At 30.9% G+C, this 20,383-nt stretch overlaps 1 long non-coding RNA gene across 1 annotated transcript in view; it reads right to left on the reverse strand.

The window, feature by feature from the left end:
* Positions 1-10,346: 10,346 nt before the first annotated feature.
* Positions 10,347-20,383, reverse strand: part of LOC130901071 (uncharacterized) — a 28,172-nt gene continuing 18,135 nt past the window's right edge. The window contains exon 2 of the long non-coding RNA XR_009060242.1: positions 10,347-17,887. This is a non-coding gene — a long non-coding RNA (uncharacterized LOC130901071). The remainder of the gene's footprint in view (positions 17,888-20,383) is intronic.

Here is a 20,383-nt window from a genome sequence, read left to right on the forward strand (position 1 = left end):
GTTTAAAAATGTTAATGGATATAGGTACATTTTCACACCGAAAATTAAACGAAAAGTAGTCGTTACGAAATATATCAAGTTTCCAAATTCGTTAGGTGACTACATTACAATGTTTTGTTTTGTTATTAGAAATATTCATCATACATCTACAAGGACACCATAGCCTTATCTGGAGGCATATGTGGCGCCTCAGTTCAGGACCACCCACTGTCTCACTGTCCCACTGCATTTATACCTAAGGTTCGTTCCAACCCATCAAAAAACCATCCTTGGTAAGATGACGATTCTGGGCAATAGAGAATACGTGTTCCAACCGGGCGGTTACACCGTTTCTGTTTTGCGTTCCAGCCGTCTTAGGTATAGTTTGTAAATCGTTTCAGGGATGGACTTTTCGATACTTAGTTGAGATAGCAAGTACTGTTACAAGAACCGTGCATAACCGGATATTGCAGAGAAAATATCTATAAACGCTTCCGATAACCGTTCCAAGTACAGTCCCTACTAGCAGTTTGGAACAAACCTCTAATGGTTTCTGCGAGATAACCTTCAAATATGCTTTCAAATTTAAGAGGAATTTCGAAAGTGAAATATAAAAATGCAATAATTTTAATATTAGATTTCTGCTTTATAAATACGCTTACATTTAACGGGAACGCCTCGAGAGATGATAATTTCTTTTATATTGGCAGCCAAGCAACGAAAAAATACATTCATATCTATCCGATTTTTTTCCTCGGGTAGTATAAATCAAATTTCTAGTTCGAGAATAGTAATTTTATTATGATAACATCGCACTCACTGTGTGTGTTCCACATACTACAATTTTATCGAATGCATCTTACAACTGTAATAATAATAATGTTTCATTTCGTTTTTAGAACAGATCAGGTGATAAAGAAAAGGTGCGAACCACTGACGAATTAATTGGAAACTAACTAAATGTATGCAAATCGTGTGTAAGTAATTTCTGTTGTACAATGGTAGTTAACAGAACGGTATTGTCTTTGCACAGGAGCATTATTCATTGGCAGTGGCGGCTTGTTAGTTTGAGAGAAGGTGGTACCACAAAATGTTTTATAAATGAAAAATACAGTCCATCAAACTGACGCGGCAATGCTTAGAGAACCATTTATAATTTTATCTCAATTATAGATATAATTATAACAAAATTGTCTCGCTAATTTGTCTGTACTTTACCATTAAGTCGGTACCACACGATGCGTCAAATGTTGGACGCTGTATGATTGGATTCATCGTGTGGTCGAAGTGCGAATGTTTTGTTTCCAACGCATTGGAATTGCATTGGAACGTTGGCCATTGAAAGACGGTTTTTTTCGATACGCATCTAAGGAATACCCAAGATTGGAACGAAGTTAGAGCCAAAATTTGTAGTACAACTACACACAATTCTTGTCTTCTTGTTCAAAGTTGCCATTTTATTTTAGAAGAAGTTATATCTGTTGTATGCCACGTTTTCATTTCTCTCATTAATTTCTAGAGGTAAGTTCAATTCTACAATTTTATTTATATATGTTCACACAGTAGACATAATTACGGCGGTATTTACAATAGATTTTTAATGTTTCTCTATGTTGTCTGGAGGGTATTCGTTAAATAAACAATTTTATTTCCTTCTTCAGATAATACTTTTTAAGGAATGATTACCTTCTTATTTACTCTCGAATTTATCGAACTGTATAAAAAGTATCCTATCTTATGGAATAGTTGGCACCCAGGCCATAAGGAGCCATAAGAAAAACTAGCAAGCGAATCCAGTGCAGAGCTAACAGTGATGACTTTGAGGAAGAAAAAAAAATAGTTAATACTTACCGAAACTTGAGAAAAAAAGTCACTGTAACTGATTCTATAGAAAATTATTTCCTTTGGAATATACTAAAAAAATATTCGTGTAAAATAGAGTGAAATATAGTAATAATATGATCTGTTCGAAATTATACAAAACGAAAGACTGATAATTATAATTTAACATACTGACAGTAAAGAATCTAAATTGCCATAAAAACATGACGACTCCTGACATGTTTGTTTTCAAAATATGATTAGAATATAACTAAGTTTACCTTGATGCCGTGGAAGTTAAAATTTTACGACTTGCCGTCAAAAGTTTACAGTTGTAATTTTTTGAAAACAAACAAGAATAGATTGTCTATCTTCTGTTTTGAACTAAAAAAAGTCGTAAAAACCAATGCATAAAATATTGTTATTTTTGATTTTAAATATTATAACTTTATTAATGGCTCACATACATCTTAAACCAATTTTCTACGATTTTATATTACTAGAGAAAATTTTAGAAGAGAAAGTAATTCCTTTATAAACACTTTGCAAACCCTATACATATATTAGAATCTGGATCTAAATGCGAGGATGTGTACGACAAAAATTAGGAGATATATTTAGAGAGAGATAGTAATCAATAAAATAATTTCAACAATAATATTATATGGATGGGATTTTGTGAAATTTTAATAGAATTTTTTTTTAATAGAAAAGAAAGTAAACATTTGTCATCTTCTGTACGGACATAATATAAATTAACGTTTGGGCTGAAATTTTTGGGAGCAATTTTTGGATTAATAGAAATTGAATGGGAGATAAATATTTGAACAAAATTAAATCACTCACAATCACAATAATTTTCCTTGAGTAGATTTGGTTCCAGCAAGTAGATTGTCATGTTCATGATAAACGTAAGGTTCAAAATTATTATGAAAATACGTAATGAAATTATTTTTCAAGTGTTGCAATCAAGTAACCTCCCAAATTACCTTCAAAATATTATCTATCTAGCAGAGCTATAAATTTAGTGATGAATAAATGCTATGTGGTCTTATCTATTTTCTTGTTTAGTTATTTTTTATTGTCACTATTTTTCTATACTTTCAATAGATTATAAGTTTGAGAAAAATATATATTAATGATTATATATCCTATAGAAATAATCTTTTAACAGGGACAATTGAATCAAAATTTTGATTTCTTAGTGGGAAGTGCACATATATGGAAATTTCGTCAATAATTTTATCTACTCGCTTAAAGCATTTTGCATTTTCGATCTTGCAAAACGAGATCTTGGTCTTGGTCTTGTGAAATATTTTTCTGCAAGACGTTTACAAATATGTAATCCTATTAATTGTAAGTATACTTTTTCAACACTGGTTTCTGAAGCGTAGGTAAGCATGTGATTATTCTCTTTTTTTTGTGAATTATAATACTCTTTTTTTAATTTAATGTGAAACTATTTGATGATGGAATTAACAAAATTTGATGGTTTTCTCCTTTCTTTCCAACAACAAAAACGAGTGTGTTAAAACTGTAATTTTATTGATTCAATTGCCATAAAAAATGTTAGACTGATTTTTTATGGCAATATAGTGATAGTGATAGGAGAGTTGCGATTTATTTGCATTTACGTGTTTCTCGGTTATTCACAGTCAATTGTAGAGTGTAATCCCAATGGAATGAATGAAATGACATTCATAGGAAAAACATCAATAAGGTAGTACATGATCATTTGGTGGAGAAAAAAACATTTATCCCGGTTAAATTTGACATTAACGGTTATGGGGCGATAATGGCGTTTGAGTAACAAAAAGTCCGAATGATGTACAAAAATATATTTGTCAGAGTTTTTAGGAAAAACGTCAAATAGGAGGCTCTCACATATCTGCTAGAACAAGTAATTATTTGACCCTCCACCATACAGTTCTGATTCGGCACCTAATAAAATTCATCCTTCAAAGCATTTCCCGCGTTAGCTTGTAACCGCAAGGCATTCTTCCCATCCCCACAGAATCTATACTCATCAATAATTGTTAGACTCAGATAGATCCAGTTATTATATCTCATAGCATTAATGATCTGCATGATTTTGATCAAATCTGGAAAGCATCGACCAGAGCAATTACCATTAGCAACTACTCCTTTTTCTGCAATTCTTTCTTGGAACGGCACTTTTCCATATAAAATAGGCGTCAACTTTTATTTGGTACAATAGAATATACAATTTGTATGGACACGTTCAAAGAAAGCTAGATTATATTCGTTCAAAGAAAGTATTTAAAATGGAACTTCTAAAAAGACACTTACATTGAACAGATGAAGCTTTGACAGAAGGACGATTGGAAAATGTAGTGGAAGGCAATAAAAATTTGTAATAATGTAATAAACCTTGAAAACGAATTGTTATAACGAGTTCTTCAAAGATATCCTTCAAGTACGAAATTTACAAAAGAAGGCAGGTTGAAAGTTAGTACTACGAAATAAGCAGTGACTCAAGTATACAGGAAATTAAAAATAACTTCTGATATTTCTTATATATCGTTCACTTTATTTTATGTCACAAACTAACAAGTTTAGAAAAAAATGTATTTCAAATATTTGTTAACGGACTACAATGCTTGTAATTTATACTACTTGATTTCGGGATGCCCTGTATTTTGGAATATGGAATATCTGGAATGTATAATAAATAAAATTACCAAGTGCAACTTTCCGATTTGAATATTTTAATTGAAGCATATTATAACATCTCTATAGAATGTCTGTTTTATACGGTTCGGCATTTATTGATAGTAGTTTGTTACCTACCCGCATTTTTGATTAGTTCAATTAAAATTGATTTGATATCCCTGCCTTTCATGCCAATCAATTTAAAGGGCACAATCTAAATAAAAAACAAAACGTTGCCGACAATAATATGTCTCGGGAATTCAAAATAGAAGCTAACAATTTAAGTATAACTATTTTAGTATATAGTTGAAAAATAGATCAATTCAATGGATTTTTCAAACTACTTACCACATCTTTTTCCACATATAATGAGAGGAATCAATTTATTTCAAATTTTTCTGAACACATCCATCAATTGAAAATCTACACTAGTTTGAGAAAAAGTATGAGAATTTATTTGAGAGGTACGATGAATGAGTTGCTATAGGGCTAGCAATGCCCTTATCCCAAAGTTGAATCTTTTAAAAAGCCTTTTTTGAACAACTATAATATCCGTCTAAGCCAACTAATAGTGTCGCAACGTTTCCGTTTTAACAGAGTTTTTATTTTCAGATTGTACCAAATTCTTGTAATGTATTACAAGTGTGGGTTGCATCTCCCACCCTTAGATGTAGGAAGGGGTCTCTCTAAGTCAGGGTAGTCGTAAAGATGAGAATATGTAACCAGTGCAGTAATAAACTAAATACAGCCCTTATTATATACAAGCAACACAAAGCTAGAAAACGAATAGTGCTTAATCTGAAGAATAAAACGATTGTAGACAGTATTTTAAGCGGGAATGAAAACAAAATTTTACACTCGTCTCATTCGCAAATGATCTGTAAAACTTGACTGTTTGAATAAACATTTATTTTCACATTATGCACATTTTGGCTTGATTTTGAGGTTCCTCGTTCTGAAGAGATTAATTTCTACTTGTATATCGGACAGCTTGTAAACAGTCTTCAATGTTACTAAATTATCACCTAATTTTAACAATAAGTGATATTCGTTGGCACTTTTTTCGACTTAAAATCAAACTTAATTTCCAAATAACACATGATAGACATACATTTATTGACCGTATTTGTTTGTCACACCTCGTAAGTATTAAAATTACCATAGTTAGTGAGGTGATACTCAATGTATTAGTAAAAACCGAAGAGGTTGAATAGGATTTATTTGAGGTGGTTTAGATGATAGGAAGAATGAAAAGCTGTATATCATTTACCCTTTGAGCTGTGAGAGAAGCCTCTACAGAATTCTTAAAATGTCATAAAATCATAGATACATACTATGGATGTTAAGTAAGTCCTAAAAATGTTTCCATTCAAGAAACTTTTAACGCAATGTTTTAAAATACAAAACAGAATAAGACGATGAAATAGTATATTACACGTCAAGATGGTGAAGACTATTATTATTAACCGACCACCAAGATTATTTCTCGACGGACTTTAGGGCTATGAGAATAAGGTGCGAGGCCTATAAATGTCGTCACCATCTTGATGTATATACTATTTTTTCCACCTTACCTAAACTCAAAATGATTATGATTTATCATATCACTTTTATTAGAAAGATGTCAAAATTAAGGGCGAATTTTAAATTTACCATATTTTTAGACTAAAATAAAAATGAAATTCGTTCATTATTGACTAGTGGTTAATAATGAACAAATTATTAACCGCTAGCAGCGCCGAGGAGGTGAATGTAAACTTGGCTATAACATACTAGAACACGGATTCTATGACTAGTAGTATAAGTAACAAAATCTGAAAAAATTCATATAAAAAAAATGGCGTGCTTGAGTGAATCTTAACATTCCTTGCTATATTCGTATTTTGTCAAATCCATTCCAATATTTATGTTTGACTAACACTAGTCGTGAATCCTATCTGTCAAAGGCTACTGATACCAAAAATAAACCTTATCCTTATTTCAATGTTATAAAATTATGTAACTATGTTACTGTTTATGGATTCTATCAGGCTTTATGGTTTTTTTAATAATTGATTTTAAAATATAAAACAAAAACAAATTATTTTTTTTACTACAACCCAATCAGAATATCGTTTGTTATTTAATTTTAATCCCTAGGTTGCAAATAGAATATTTTGTGGCAAATTTTTCGATTCAAGCTTAAATGTTATAAAATGGCTAGAAGACATACTTTCAATAAACTATTTTAATACGGAATAGAAATTGAAAGTTATTAATTAAAAAACACCAACCAAATTACACAGCAAAGATTCGTATGATAATACAAGGAATATTTTATAGGTACAAACATAAATTTATTTATAATTAAGTATAACCAATACTTTTTACAATTGATTTTTTTGGTTTTATTATTGTCAAATACGAAAAACGATTTATTTTCCATGTGACATTTTATTTCTACTTTCCAAGATCACAAATACCTACATTTCTACAATCTTCTGTGTGATCCCAGGTCAAAATTATCAATTATTGGCAAATCTTCTAAGGCAATTTTTACTCTATATATCGATTCAAGAATCACTATTCAAAATCCGTCAAATTGCTAGCTTTTGGCATGCTCAGTGTTGGTCTTACGTAAGTTTTTCAATACGAGTCTTGAGCTGCTCAGTCTTGCAAAAAAAAAGACAAAGTTCATTCCTATAAATAAGAAACATGCCCTACACAGGTTTTCTTTTTTTGAACTTTTCGTACCTAAATTAGAAATTGACTTGAGCAAACAAACCTTTTTAAGAAAACGCAGGAATAATTTTTTAGTGGCAATAGCTGAAATAATGTCGTGTAGTAATAGTAATAAAAAATAATTCTATCGACAGCATCTTTCCGACGAAAAATTCCACATTCATTCCTAGACTACTAAACTATAGAGTCCTTATTTAAACTGTCCTTACATTTAATAATCTCAATGCATTCGAATGCATCCAACAATTTATTATTGGGTATATTTTTTGAACAATTTTACATTATTTATATTTATTTCATAATTACGACTAGCAGCGTGTTTAGCAATACTTGATTTTTCGGCCCGTTCATATTTTAATCTAGCTGTATGCTCATTGAACAGGACATTAACGAATCTTTTAGTCTGCCCAACATACTTCTTGTCACAATCATTACAGCAATTTCTTAAATACTCTTTTGCAAATCTGGTATTTTGGTATTTTATCCTTTCTCATTAATTGTTTTAATGTATTGCTGGATTTATAAATCAATTTTAAACCCATTCTGTTGAAAATTCCTTCTAATCCTTTTGTATAAATATGATTGAAAGGTACCAGAGCAATTGTTTTTCCCGTTATTAATTTTGATTATGGAGAAATGACGGTTAATTAACCCATCCACAAATCTCTTATTATCACCGTTAAGTACAGCCACATTCTTTATAGTATCTTTCGATGTTTAGAGGAAAATAAATTAAACGATGTACCAGGAAATGGAGACTGGCCATTACTATTACCATATTACTATTCTTAATTACCAAAGTTCGCTGGAAAATAATGACCAAAGGAAACAGTTTCTTGTTCGATAAATAGATTTTCAAACATATTCGATATTACTTATCAATTATAGATTCCTTATTTTCAATTACAAAGATAATTTAGAAGATATGCTGAGTTTTAATTACTCTTTGTCAGTTTAAAAAAAACTTACGACAATGTACAAAAAGTAAAAGAATGCTTGGCCTTGGACAACTAATTTTTTTGTTTCTTTTTTAATTTAAATCACTTTTCCTTGTTTTTTTCCTTTTATAAAATTAGTATGACAATTAAAAAATCTCGAAAGAAGGCTTAATAGAAATTGAGACTGTAAATGTGAAGGCGGTCAAGAACGTTATAATAATTTGGTGTTGGTTGAATTTCAATGTGACAATTTTGATTTCAATACATATGGTAATTTTGCAGGTTTGATGTTTTGTTTGGGTAGAATTTTGTTTGGTCCTGATAGAACGTTTGTTCTCACTGCAGGATTTGTACGCTTTTATATGAAGTAGGAGTGAGGGTTGAGGTGAAACGTGAGAATTTTAAGCATTTTAAGTAAAAAGAGAGGCGAATACACTTCACCAATTTATAGGGAAAGCGCAAAAACCGATCAATATAAAATGAACATAAAAACTACTTTAATTTATTATAAGGAATTATATAGTGATTAAGACGAGAATAATTATAATTTTAAACAGAAGCCTGCTATAATTTATGAGATAGTACTAATTGGAATTCGGAGATTGGGTCATTAAAAACTACTTTCTGATTTTTAATGCGGTTTCCAGACTTTCCTATATAGAATTTAATTTTGTGAACACCCGAAGCTAGATAACTGTAGATAATTAAAAAGATATATATTTTATACAAGTGCATATGAAAGTATGTCGTCTTTCGTAATAATTAATTTCTAATAGTTAATATAAACACTAACATGTTGACATGGTTTGTAAACAAGGAGTATCAAGTTTATCAATTTTTATTGTTTATGATGAATAATGCAATCGTGAGGTCACAAAGAATTCTTTCATTTTTGGTCTTTCATATATTCGGATACTAAAATATTGTAAAATCAACTTGAATAAATAAACTTAATGTTTCTCATTGCAGTTTTTCACTTAAACGAATGATTAATTAATCTAATTTGTAAATGTTGTGTTCTTTGTACCATGTAAAGCATCGTTGTTATTAAAACAGCAGTTTAATCACTATAAATTGATTGGCCTTTAACTTTGTTACAAATAGAGATGAATGAATATGTTGCACCTGAGTTTTTTCAATATTTCATAAAATAAAAATAAGATATCTCTTGTTATATATATATATATATATATAAAAGAAATCTGGAAATTATTTAATATACAGGGTTAATATACTTCCCTAAAGTTGAATCAAGTATTTTAGCTAACATTATGTTAATTCTTATTAAGATAATAAATTAATGCTTTTTTGAATAACCTTAGCATAACAGTTTCTTATGTATTGACGTAAATTTTCTACATGTGTAACCGTATTGAATTTAGATTATTTTAACATTATAACATCCATTTTATAGCCACATACGATGCTGAAAATCTAAAATTAACAAAAGCTACTATAAACCAAATGTGTAGCAGTAACAAATGTAACGAATGATGCTTAGTTTACCTCTGAAGGACATAGTGACAAATATTTATGAAACATGAAATAGAACAGGCAGGCTATGTAACCAGAAGAACAAACAATAGGTGGACAAAAGAATTATTGAGTGGAAACTGAGAGAAGATGCCCTTAAAAGTAGAGGACGCCTTACGAAACGCTTGTCTGGCGATGGAATTAAGAGGATGGTCACCGACTGGCTTATTGATGATAATGATACACCATAACCAATCGTAAAAATCAAACTGACTACTTAAATACACTGTTTACTGCTACTATTACTTCACACTACTTCAACAAAAAGTAAAAATTTCTTCGGTTCCTGAAGACGATAACTTATAGAAACGAGCGTATAATATAATAAGCGGATATATACAGTATAATTTGGCGGGTTGGTAAACTGGTAACAGTAAATAATATATTTAGTATGAATATTATCAACGACTCTAGAAGTTTCAGCTTATGTTGTCAAACTTCCAAAACTCTGCGGCGCGCAGCTACAACTAAATAAATATCTAGTCTTATGAAAGCCTCATAGTTATATTATATACAGATTTTGTATTTTGGATAAGTTATCATTGTATTCGATTTTTGTTTTATTTATTTTATTTATATTCATCTTTTGAATAGTGCTGTTGTTGAAAATAAGGAGCCAACCAGATTATAAAATTCAATAAATCCCCAGAGTTTGTGACATATGGTGACAAAATGCTAATGTTTTCTAATTTTGGTTTTCTGAAAGATATGTTGTCTTTCTCAAATTTTCTGGTGTTTTTTATTCAACTAATTTATCAAATTTTTATGTGTGCGATTGTGATAAAATGATATAATATTCTATTCTCAACATTAACTTTTAATTATAGTAACATGAAAATAACGGTACGTTCGTTTTGCTTGTAAGTTTTCAGATATTTGTAAATGTATTTTTACTTCGAGATAGATGTATTTGTATGCGACGTAATATATTATTTCTTTCCAGTTTTCTTGTTTTTCTTATTCTCCACATGAAGTTATAATATTTCAAATTCTCCAGCTTCTGTGTAATTTATGTTTGATAAATAATTTTATTGACACTTGAGCTCTGTATTTTCCGGGTTATTTTTAAATTTTGAACCTCTGTAAAGCTCAAATTTTGTTTTGGGGTTGTAATACCTGAAATACCTTTATATTTTGCGATGTATGCTAATGCAAAATAAACGAATTAAAAAAAAGCTTCACTCAAAAGGCCTTGAGAAATGAGAGATAGTCACTTTTCATAATATTTGCATAAATTTCGAATTTGTAAGCTAAGGAATTTTTTTTAATATGTAACAAGTAAGTAATCATTTATTTAGCAAACCATCACAGTATAGAAGCTCAAATTATTTCGTGCTATTGCAACCCCAAATAAGTGGCCTTACAATCTCCATTAAGTGGTATTACAATCCCAAATAAAAAGGTATCAAGATTTAAGGGCAATCTTTTGGACGATTTTCAAATAACCTGAAAAAGATTCCTACCACCGTAATATTTGAGACAAAGAGTCTATAGGAGAAAACTGGTGAATGAGCCCTCCAACCCTCTCAAAATATTATGTCGGTCCATGCCCTAAACACCCTATATATGACAATATTTGGTTAGGAGAAAAAGATCTGGCCGAAAATAGAAAATGAAAATACATGTCATATTGGGACTTTATTTTGAAAAAAATTTGAAGGAACTTTTGTATAGCTATTGTTATAAAATTAACAGCTGGTCAAATTTCATTTAAAAACCGGGTATGACATTTTTTTCATTACAAAAATATTGTCTTCATTTGTTAAGGTAATTTAATACCAGGTGGGAAAATCCTTATATGTTCAAGATTTTTTGTAATTAAATATAATATTCGAATTTTTATGCAGTTTTTGCATTGCTCATAGCAGTGTATTTAAATTTGAAATCAGATTATATCAAACATATATTTTGTTATTTCTTCAGTATAAATTCAGGTGCCAAAACAGGTTCTATTCGTCTAAAAATAGGTACGTCAAATTTCAATGACAACATATATATTAGTAGTAATATTATTCACATTTTCCTTTAGTGTAATTGAACAAATTGCAATGTAAATTACTTATTTAACCTCACTTAATAATGAGTAATTATAAACGTTTTTATACGTGGAAAAATTATAAAAACCTTTCAATTTATATATGCATTTGAGTGTTTACATTTCTTACATGAAATATTTCTTTATCGTGAATTACTTGTTCATGTAGAATAATTCTATAACAATAAATGTTTTGATGACATTAACTACTAATGGAATTAGTAGGTAGGCATTGTTAAATATAATGCTTGTTGAAAATTGTAAAATTTTTAAAAAAAGTTTTAAAAAGTTCAATAGACTAATGTTAGGGTAATAAAGTTTTTCGAAACAATCTACTGGTAGAACAGATGCTCGATGGTCTCTTTTCGTCCCACAAGCCTATCTGCTTTGGTGTTCCCTACCACATTGTGTCGAGGTACTTAGACTTACTATAGTCACGAATCCAGGCGACTGCCCCGAGGTATCTCTTACTTATGATTTTGTTGTTCAGATGTATGGTAAGTAATTTTTAAGAAAATGAATTCCATAAAGAATTATGCCATAATTAGACGAGCTAAGGTGATATACATGCGCTAATGCTTCTTATTGCAATGCTTTATAAGAACCGATTACGGAGGAATTGAGACTCTAATTGTATTATTTGCTTTGTATTGCACAGAATATAGACAAGCCACATCTTATCACGGTTAACAACTACAGCAACAAATTTGGGATAAAAACTAAGTTAATGATCATTCGAGGAATGTTTATATTTTCCCACTTAGTAGTACTGTTTATTACTGAAATTTTAGGTGTAAACTTTCCATTGTTTAACATTAACATCATGTCGTTTGAATGTGATTAGATAAAATTGAATGGTGAACACTTTAGTGCAATTACTTTTTATATTTTCCACGTTTATTATTTTCATGAGGATATACTTAATACATTATAAGAAATGATGAAGCCCCACTAAATACCTGTTACTTTAAAAAAATTATATGAACTTAAGAACAAAATCCGAGAAGGGCGTCGTTATGTCTGAACAAATCTGATTAATATTGAGACTATGGCCATTAGTCAGGAACTCTGGGCATTTCTAAAGATAAGTTAAATTACATCCAACAAAAGTAGTTTGTAGTTTGTAGTTTGAAAAAACATATCAGAGCAAACGGTTGCTTGTTTCTTTGGCATGTTGCAATAGTGGCTTCAGGTACACAACTATTTGTTTTCCAGAAGCTTTTGAATGAATTCGTAATTCGTCAAAGAGAGATTAATAATTCTTCATCAAAACAATGCAACTAGCATTCAGTTATCCATCATACAGCTCTAATTTAGAACAGAATGACTTTTATTTTGTTTTCGAAAATCAAAACTAAACTGCTAGTCAACGATTTTCAACAACAGAAGAACGTTTATAAATGGAGCTTTGAAATTGGGTCATTACGCATGTCAGAATATTTCAATCTGGAGAACATTTTGAAAAAAAGTTTTTATCAGTTTAGATTATACATACTTTTTCATCCGTGAGATAGAAATGAAACTGGGAAACAAGAATTAAAGACGATATAAGTACTCTAGTCGTTCCAATTGAAAGTGTCTATTGTCGAATAAGAATAATAATCACACCATATAAATAAGTAGTCGTAGGGAAAAATCTACTGGCATGATGAAACATTGAAAAAGGCAGATGCTGAAAATGTCACATAATTCTAAAGTTTAGAGAACGAACAAAAAGAAAAACTAGCTTTGAACTTTGAATATGTAATGAGAATACACTAGTACAAAGTGGAAAAATTTTAAAGAAATAAATAAAATTGTGAATCCAATATATTTTCAATTCAATTCAACGATTCTTGAAAAATGCAAGTACTTTCACTTCAACGATTTATTTGTGCTGCAGTACCAGATACGGATTCAGTTATACCTATTTTGCAATTAAATTTTATTATTCGCAGTGATGAATGGTTGATATAATTATACATCTTAGAATCATTAAAATAACAGTTGGTTACAATATAAGAATGATGTCACTTTAATTTGTGACGTAATGCTACAAGTAAAAGTAAGGTTGCTTTCAATTGATCATTATTCAAATTCCTACCTACTCTTGCTTACGTAGTATTTGAAAAATGATTACTAAATAAGAAACAAATATATTGGTAGGTGTTGACATTCATAGGCAAGTTATATAAATATCATTAATTATTGATCTACAGTAAATTACAGAGTATCATACGTCGAGATGCAAACAAAATTTCAAACAACCATAATATAATAATATAAATCATAAATTAATAGGGGTCGTGATGCTCTAGAAATCTTGGCAATCGAGTTAAAAGCCGAACGGAAGGAGGACCATCCCAGGGTAGCCAAGTTGTGCACGGAAAGTATTAGGACTTGCACTTCCTTAAATTGACCACCATGACAGCTAGATACTTCCAATACGATTGAAAGTATGCGACTTCGATTGCATTCTTCTCTTGGTGACCCTGTTGAATCTAAATATAGCTGATCTAGACCGGGAGGTCGATAAACATCCCCCGAATCCAAGTTGGTAGACATCATGGCGACGGATGAATAGCAGTAGGGTTATTGCTGTCTCGAAAGATCCACCTGGGGCACCGGGTCGCATCCCATGTAACCAGACCTTACTCCAGCTTGCAAATCTCTGCTGGAATGGACCTCCCCTGGCTACTCATAGGAAAACCATGGAGAGAGAAAAAAATAGAATAGGAAAAAAAATCCCGAAAAAAAAAGGGAAGAAGCGGGTAAAGATACCGCTTTAAACTCTAAGAACTATTTAAAAAAGTAGGATTAATGGATCAGCTGTAAACACTGGGTTCTCCAGTATCGTAGCAAGAAAGGAAATATCATAGATCTACATATACATACATTGTCATAAATACATTATGTTCCCATTTTTTGCTGTGATATTGAGGATTCTGATCTGATAATCTCACTCGGGCGTCGGGATTTCATGCGCTAGTTGGTATTTCACAATGTGGGAGAATGTGTATAGAGGTTTCTGCTCCTACGTAGCAAAATCTACACTCTCATCTTCTGCTGAACCCAGCGTCTTCAGATGTTCATTGAAGCGGCAACGCTACAACAAGACTAATTTTCCTACAAATATTCTTTGCTCATAGGTTTCCTGGTGTATCTTTCCCTGTCTCAATCTCTACTGCTTAGTCTGTTGTTCTGTAGCTGATTTCACGGAAAGATTAAAGTAGTACAAAAAGGTTTATACGCTCCTTCAGCAAACCTGTTTCATTCTCCTCCAGTCCAGTGAGTTCCAGGACTCATTGGAGGGCAATTTTATTCACTCTCTTTGCCTGAATTATTCAACTTGTCGAGGCATTCCTACCTCATGACATCTGAGAGGTCTAATGTCTGCTCCTGTTCGCGATAATTGCTTTTCGAGATAATTTTTTGTGATGCATATGTTTCCGCTTGAAATATGTATTCAGCGTGTATGGTTCAGAGCACGTACACTCCAATTCCAGTTCTGTCTGTTGTTTTGGAGCCATCCGTGTACCATTTGATGGCATAGCTTTGTTCGTTATTACGTTAAAATTTGTTCGATTTTGTTTCTCGTACTTATGTCTATAATAAAGGGTGTATCAGGTATCAATATATGACATCTTCACGTCGTAGCCATTCATTTTTTGCTTAAGCTTTCTAGATAATGCTATTAAAATGGTAGAACGACTTTTCGAAGTGTGTTCTTTGTATATGTGGATGTACCAAATAATTTCCACTTCTATACTATACAAAAATTGGAATAATGAAATTTATTATTCTTATTATTCAAATTCTTAGAGTTTCCCAATTCAACGAACATCCAAAATTATTGTTTTTTTATTGTATTGTGTAGTAACGTTTCGATGCCAGCCTCTACCTCAAAAATTACATGCATTGTTACGTGAAATGCTTTGTTAACGAAACTTATTGTAACCGCCAGTTCCTCGTAAGATTAAAACCTGTTGGATTTTGTATTATAAAAAAATAATCAATAAAGGATTCGGCAACAACCTCGAAACTCTTTTTGACGTTTCGCCAGCTTTATAATTGAATTATTGAAATTTGTGTATGAAGATAAACGCAAGCCGAAGCGCATAATTGAAAATTTTTAGGTTTATCACACTCCTTGTTTAGTTAATTCAACAAACATTTTTATTGTAGGACGTGTTATTACTAATGTGTTAACCTCGAAATTTGCATACATATTAATGGTTGTATTTAAAATACAAAGTAAAAACATACACTCACTAGACATCGTAATAAAAAGCCGACATTGTAAATAGATATCTCATATTTTATAGCGGTCATACATTTGTTGATACCATTATTAAGGTTGGTTATTGGTAGCTGCACTGGCAGAACTAGTTCAGGAAGTGTACACTAAAGCGTTCTTTGGAGCAGAACCAGCACTAGTGTCGCCGTTCTTAAAAGCAGTGCAAGAGAACTAAACTAGTTCACACAGTTCACAGTTCAATATCAAAAAGTACTAAATCTTTTTATATTATTGTTGATACTACAAGGCCTGAATCACATCAAATAATATCAAATACAACAATAAACAAACGCTCCATTGCTCTCTGCACTATATCGTTCTTTGTATCCGATCGAACTAATTCTATACACTCATGAACTGGCCTGCACTGGTCCAGTCTCATTGCAGCTATCAAGAACAAACATATTATATTATTTGTGACATGATGCATTGTCTCATCGAAATAGCACTCATTTTCTAGCGAATTCGTACTTCACAAGCCCCAATAATTTAACGTAATAGAAGCTGTTTATAGTTTTTCCTTATTAAAGTAGTCTTTGCCAATCAACTTTTGCGTCTTCTCGCGTTTTAGAGTCAGTGCTTCACGTGCAGTGCATAGAGGTTTGACAAATCGAAATATTCCTTCACGATATGTCTATCACGTTCCTTTGATATCTTTAGAGTCTCAGCTATTTCAATCAGCTTCACTCTACGGTTATCGGACATTATTTTGTGGACTTTTCTGATGTTTTAGTCAGGGACAAATTTTTTAAGGCTGAAAAAATATTGATATACTGGCCCAGTACGGACAGCATTTTCAAGTGTGAACTTGTACATCTGTAATTGATTTGTTAAATTAAAAATATTCATGGAGTGAGTGTTTTTTACTTAATCTCAAAATACAAATTGTTGCTAATAATCATTGACTTCAGCTTTGGAATACAATTTTGTCCGAGTTTTAGTCAAACAGTATCTACTGAAGTTTTCTACAGTTATGGTACCAAATATGTTCAAAATATTGAAAATATAAAAATCTGAAGTAATGAAAAGTCTATCCAAATGTTTGTATTAACAAAAATGTGCTCACAGTAAATCATTTTTCTGTAAACCTGTTTCATGCTAAATCCGTCAAATATTTTGATTCCAAATAAATAAAATTTTTTTCACTTTATTTTGATTATACTACCGTCTACCTATACGTAGAAAGCTTTCATTTTGCGATTACATTTTTATTTTGTGACGTTTGTTAGAGAAATAGAGAACATAAACCATTATATGAACAAATATGTATAGAAGGAATATAATGAGGAAATTTCCCGATTTCTTTGTTTACGAATTAGAAAATGAGAGTAAAAGAATCATAAAAACAAATCCTTAAAGAAATTACTGACGAGAAGCGGTCAGATTTTATTACCAGGAAGACCTGTCTGCACTTATCATCTTAGTACAACTAAAGAAAAGATAAAAATTATGTATAACTAATTGTTGGGTAATTAATGTTTTTCAAAGAACCGTTTGTGCCGCAGTTTTTAGTTAAAAGAAAGTGGAATGCATAACATGCTATAATCTCATGAAGAACTCTGTAGTATATGATAAATATAACTGAAAAAGTATAATAGAGAAAAATGTACAAAATATATCTATATAATAAAAGATGAGGTATTTTTTTTTAAATTACAAAAAAAGGGAGATATATATACAACTATTCAGAAAGTTCCAGTTCCACCAACGTTGTGAGCTACCAGCATTCCACATCATACTAAAAAAACGCTACAAATATAACCACTCAATTGCTGATGACAAGATGATGAAAATTTGAAATTTTGAAATTGATATAATTGATTTGTATGTAATTCCATTGATGACTAGTAATATTCAAAATAAAAATTAACTTACTGGTCAAATGAATTCTAGTGGTAATCCAAAAAAAATCTGAAAACAAAAATATGAAAAATTAATCATGTTTTATTTGGATAGTGCTCGAAAAACGAATTTCATCGTTTTATAGCCAGACACTCATGACATGATTTTCTATTAGAAATTAATTGTTCGTTTTATACTTTTCTTCAACGATAGCCCAATGACTTAACGAAGACAATCTGCTCCTTCTTTGCATTCTATTTCTTCAAATTCTCTTAAAATGTTTGACCGTTTTATTTAAAAACTTATCAAAAATACTGTAAGTATTCTACGTCATACACATTCAACTACATTGGCTTTAGGTTTTTTCTATTTTTAGTTATGGTTTTTCATGAATAGGCAATTCATCAATTGGAATTACAAATCACCTGAACTCCATAAATAAGAAACTTTGAGAGTTGGACCAATGACAATATTATTATATAGTATTAACTTTATATTTCATCATCAAGCATAATACGGCACTGTATTTCCATATTTATTGCTTCAGCAGAAGTGCGATTCGTTATGTTTATCCACATTCCCTATAAATGAGTAGCATGTAAACATATTAATCATAAAGAAAAAATTGGAGGCCTTATTTACTTATTATTACAGTGTCTTCACAAAATTATGACCAATAATGAATGACAGTGCTTTTTATTGCTGTAATATATTTTTTTTATTCATGGTTTCCTCAATTTTGAGCGCAAAATATCGCTGTAATAAATTTTTGAAGAAATAAATTGAATAACTGGATATTATAACCAAGTGGTGTGATATCGTTGGATTTATTTTAAGAAGCCATATCAAAAATAAATTGTTTACCAGTAGTCTCATTAGAATCACTTTATAGGAAATGACAAAAAACGAGTTTATTTTTTATAATAAACTTAAGCATTAGTATCTAATATTTACATCTTTCAAATTTCATACATATCATGTGAACAGTTTTTCAAATATTTACCTTTCAATATAGGAACAGGATTATGAATTTCCCTTTTCTTTATTATAATTAACAGATTTGTCAAGTAAATACATTATTTCTAAAAATTATATTTCCTTTGTATTCGATTTTGTTTAAAGAAATTTTATTTTTTTAAAATATGTTATTTCATTTTTTTGATTATTAATGAATTTTTATTCTATTTTACAAATATCGTGATGTTTGTCCTACGTAAACAACAAGTTATTTTCCGGAAGTTGATATTTACATTCCTCTTTATTTTTCAGTGTTATTAGTTTTACACTAGCGCGCTTTATCAAGCTAAATTATTTAATAAAATAATTTGTTAACTATTAAGACAGTTCCAGTATACACAGTGAAGATTGGTATTTCACGTTTTAATATTTACTGCTAATTCTTCCAAATGACGGAAAAAGAACGGAATAATGATTTTACGTTTATTTTAATATATTACAAAATGAATAAACTACATGATTCAATTATTTTTTTCGATGACAAGATAATCAAATCATGGATTAACTTCATTGAGGCTGGGATCGTATTAAGAAAATTAATCAATCGATATACCATTTCAGATAAAGATAAACAAATAATTAAGTGACTTGTTCGGATTAAGGCGCTACATAAGTTACGGCAATCACCTACTAGTTTTATAGTAGCAACAGTTCAATCGGTCAGTGGTGTAACTAGAAAGTAATTGAATTATAATTATAGAAGAAATTACGCGCTAAAATTTTTAAATGCTGATATCTTCATAATTTCACTGTAATATATTTTATGAAACAAAATGGGACGTTTTTCAATCCCATACAGAAGAAGTCGGCTAAGTCAAGCCACGAATTTGCTGTAAGAGATAAAAAATGCTGCGTCAAAGTGAATTTATTAAAAGAAATTACAAAAGGTATTCGAAAAAAGATTATTGAAAGTGTTCAAATTGATGTCCATCTTGATCAATGCATTTACGGCAACGTTTCTCAAGCTGTCCACGAAGAGATCCAACTTCTTCAATTGCGGTTCAGAGGCGGAAAGGGTGCTTAGTCCTCTTGCAATATCGCGGTCTTTTAGACGGTCTCACAGGAAGAAGCGGGCCTATTCATTATCCAAAATGAATATTAAGGTACTCTCGCACACTTAACGTGTAATGCGGCAAAGCTCCATCCTGAGTTCACGCAGATGTTCACGAGTGTTGGATAGTTGTCCACTTGCTCAAGTAAATCTTCAATTATTTCTAAATATCTTTGACCTGTTACGTGACCCCCAAAAAAATACGAACCCACGAGACCTCCAGTATGAATACCGACCACTACACACACACCCCGGGAAGGTTTAATTCTTCTTCAATGAAAACGTGAGGATTCTGGTCGTTTCAGTACACGCAGTTATGCTGATATACCATAGAGTTCAACTTGAGGTACCAAGGTACCACTTGCAAAATTTCAATCTGCGAACGAAATCATCCTCTTCAGGTGGATGGAGGAGACGCGGACGGTAAACTACGGATTTCTGCACTGAAGATTGTTTAGGATGCTCAACTAACGCCAACGACAACTGGTCATTCAGAA

Source organism: Diorhabda carinulata, chromosome X (assembly GCF_026250575.1).
Source record: "Diorhabda carinulata isolate Delta chromosome X, icDioCari1.1, whole genome shotgun sequence".
Taxonomy (NCBI): domain Eukaryota; kingdom Metazoa; phylum Arthropoda; class Insecta; order Coleoptera; family Chrysomelidae; genus Diorhabda; species Diorhabda carinulata.